Source organism: Cebus imitator, unplaced genomic scaffold, assembly GCF_001604975.1.
Source record: "Cebus imitator isolate Cc_AM_T3 unplaced genomic scaffold, Cebus_imitator-1.0 Scaffold56, whole genome shotgun sequence".
Lineage (NCBI taxonomy): Eukaryota > Metazoa > Chordata > Mammalia > Primates > Cebidae > Cebus > Cebus imitator.
This window is the reverse complement of record NW_016107371.1, coordinates 8,044,594-8,048,801: the sequence shown is the minus strand read 5'-3', so window position 1 is coordinate 8,048,801 and position 4,208 is coordinate 8,044,594.

The following is a 4,208-nucleotide window of genomic DNA, read 5'->3' as shown; positions in this document are numbered from 1 at the left end:
CTCATAGGCGGGTGTTGAACAATGAGAACACATGGACACAGGGAGGGGAGCACTACACACTGGGGTCAGTTGGGGGGAAATAGGGGAGGGACGGTGGGGGGTGGGGAGCTGGGGAGAGATAGCAAGGGGAAAGACGCCAGAGGTAGGTGATGGGGAGGAAGGCAGCAAATCACACTGCCACGTGTGTACCTATGCCACAATCTTGCATGTTCTTCACATGTACCCCAAAACCTAAAATGCGATAAAATAAATAAATGGGAAAAAAAAAAAGTAAATCTCCAAATGAATGAAGTTCAACCCTAATAAACTCCCGCAAAAATATAAGTCAAAATTTCAGATATTTCAAATGTAGTTCTTGGTGAGGACTAGTGAGTAGTGACAGGGGCTTACTTGTTAAGGTGGTAGAATTACAGATGCTATCTTTATTTTCATTATAATGGTTATAATTTTTGTACAAAAAAGTAAATTAATAAGTTTTAATTTATAACCTATCAAATCTTTATGAATACACTTAGTAAAATTATGCTTTCCTCGGGTATATACTAAACTATGACAAACATCTACCCTCAAGGAAATAATTCAGTAAATACAACTCCCATTGAGTTATACAGGATGTGACTTTAAGGCTTTAGTTGTGGTAAAAGGCACAGTTGGGGTATAGAATGAGGAACTAGGGACTCTTTAGTCCTCTTAACTTTAACATTTAATTTGTGGCCCCATTATGTCAGCTATGACACCGTTTCCTTGTTTATGAACCTTTCTTCATAGTATTTATCTTCCCTTTTTGGACAAAAAGATAATTCATTTCCTGCTTGTAAAACAAATTTGTAAACAATAATAATGTTAAAGAAACTGGTATAACTTATATAGTAAAAGAAAATAAGCTTATAAAGAAAAAGTTAAGTCATTCCTTTGTTATAACGTGGTTTTTAACCACATTTCCTTCAATCAAAATATAAGCAATGGAAACAAATATGGAACTGTTTATGATAAATAAGCAAGGTCAATAGCCAGAACTCATTAGTTCAACTCTCCTTAACCACTAAAAATTCAAAATGGATATAACATCAAAAATCTTGATCTTTATTATAATCATTCCTTCCATTTAAAATAAAATATTAAGCATGAAACTACTGTATATGTGAATATTTTCTTTTCTAACAGTAGATAAACTACATAGCTATACAACTTTCAATTTGGGTGGTTCTAATAAAGATCATTATTAAAAGTGAAAGAGCTTCACAAAGAAAATAATTTCTATTATTATGAAATCCATCCACCAGCATTTAAAAAATCTAGAATATTTCAAAAATTTTTAAATATACTTATTAAAGCATGAATGATTCCCAGTGCTACACTTCACTTTGCAAAGTCAGCATGGAAATAACAAATTTAGCCTTTGGATTGAATTGCTTTAAAACAAAGAGTTTAGCAAATTATGCAACAAGATGTTATTATTTCATCATTAACAAAAATGTACAAAAAAACAAAAAATACCTTCATAATTATTAAATAGTTTTTGCTTTTTATATTGGAAATTTTAATTTATGCTCCATTTCTGCTAAGACACTCAAAAAGATCTTGTTTTTCTAACTTTGTACACTAAAATCATGTGACCTTTTTGACATTTTTTAAGAAACCACATGCACCTGGGGTTGTGTTAAATGTCAGACCCTTATCTCTCCATAAAACAAATTATCTAAATTCTTTCAACCTGTTGAAGGCATTTTAAACCACAGAAGAGGAGACAAAAATGTATTTCAATTGTTTTAAGGAAGTACATAGTCAAATATACCATGTTTTTCACATTCATACTATAAAAGTATCCCCTAAAAACTTTGTTTTTGTATGTTTTTAAGAATGCCTTTGAAACAAACTGTTCACTACTATAATAAAGCATTAGCTATCTTGTCTTGAATGCAGTATTAGTCTATAATGAGTGAATAGAAGTAATGCGCCTGGAATATAGTCTGGCACTATATAGCACTATCCTGTTTACTACTACTACTACAAATTATTTTGTAATGTAATGAACAATCATTTGCTTACTGCATTGTTCTTAGTAGTAGGCATTTGATTTTTTTTTTTTTTCTGTGTTGGCCAAATCATTGGAATTCAAAAACCAAGAGTGATTTCCTTTTTATTCTATTTGTAGAAGACATGGGCTAACAACAGTTAATCAAGTGGGATTTATTTTAAAAAAACTCCCATGCTAATTTATGTCACTGAATCAATACAAGAAAAAGTTTAAATAAGTGTGTTTTTTTTGTTTGTTTTTGTATTTTAGTTTCTATCTTCAACCACCTCTCCCTTGGGGGTCTCAACTTCCTCCATAGCTTCATTTTTCACCTTAATGTAAACTGACTCCCAAATTAATAGTTTACCCTTTACCTCTGATCTCCAACACATTTCTACTTAATCCAAAGACATCTCCATCACAGAGCTTCAAATTCTACATATCTAAAACCATCATCCCTCCACGTATATTTCCTAATTTATCCCTCTTTGAAGTCTTTACCCTTACAGGGTATCCGTGCCTCTCAGTCCCTGAGAACTATTCACTTTTTCAACTACTGTTGTCACTGCCTCTATTTTTGTTTAAGTGTTCATTAGCACTAGCATAAACAATTTCAAACCTTACTGCCCACCTCCATTTAATCTCTACCTCCTCTAATTTAACCTTATTATTACTGCAACAAGAATCTTTCTGCAAGATTGGCACTATCTTTTACTTTCCTGATCAATTTTTTAAAGGTTTTGTATGCTTATAGAATAAATGCCAAACCCCCTCCTTTAGCATCCAGGACTGTCAGTGTTTTGGTCCCCTGGGCAGTACTATCCTTCACACAACCTACACTCTGGCCCAAGAATTAGCTCCCACTCACCTGACTTCTATGTTTCACACTCTTCTGTCTCTAAGCCTCTTACAATGCTAAGCTTCTTAACAGCTTCACTCCAAGGCCAACAAGCCCATTTCCTTGCCTAATTTCTTCACTCTTCAAAGCCCAATTCAAAAGGTGCTACAATACTTGCCAGGAAGTCTTTTCAATACCTTCACTTTCCCAAGAGCATTAACTTCTGCCTTCCAGTCCACTCCCACCTGCCAGTGACAGCACCTTAAGCATATTCCCTTATATTACAATTATTTGTTTATTTATTCTTATTGATTGATTTTTTTTTTTTTTTTTTTTTTTTGAGAAAGAGTCTTACTCTGGCACCCAATGCTGGAGTGCAGTGACATGATCACAGCTCACTGCAGCCTCAATGCCCACAGGCTCAGGTGATCCTCTCACCTCAGCCTTCTGAGTAGCTGAGACTACAGGGATGCACCACCATGCCCAGCTAAGTTTTGTATTTTTTGTAGAGACAGGGTTTTGCCATGTTGCCCAGGTTGATCTCTACCTCCTGGGCTCAAGTGATCTGCCCACCTCAGTCTCTCAAGTGTTGAGATTACAGGTGTGAGCCATCGTGCCCAGCTATAATTATTTATATTTACAGTTTACCTCCTTTACTAAATTCATTATAGACAAGTTCCATGTTTTGTTGTTCTATTCCTCCACTTGAAAATAGTGTGGGAAAAATGTCCTTAAAGGTTTGCAGAATTACTTTATATATTTCAATTAGCTATTAAAACTAGAACAATGACACAAAAGATATGACCTAAGTATAATTATCTCTGGTATACATATTTTTTTCTCTAATAATAAAGAACAATAAGCTCCCTATAAATATCAGTAAGAAACATTTTTAAACTAAGTCAAATCCCCCCACCCAAAATTGAGATTAAAGATTAGAAGAGAAGTTAATGACTATGGCTTTTTCTATCTGAACATCTGCCTCCAATAGCCATGAAATGAATTCAGGAATTAATCTGTATTCATCAAGAAATAAGTATAATTAACACACATAAACAAAGTCACATGGATGCTTTCAACGCTGTTTACAGAATTTCAGATTTTATGATAATTCAGGTTAATATTATTTCATTTTTGTGCCAAAATTTAGTTTCCCCTTCAAAGGAGACAGTAGTCTTGCACCCACAGCTGCCTTGGCCTTCTTATTTAAGCCATTAGCATACAGCTCTCAGTAGTTTAGATTTACAATTACCCTCAAAACTTGTAGCCTCTAATAGATCAAAGAAACTTTACAAGTAAAGGGACTTTTCCTTGTGGGTTAGTGTCAATTATAACAACTTAACTGCTCTACTG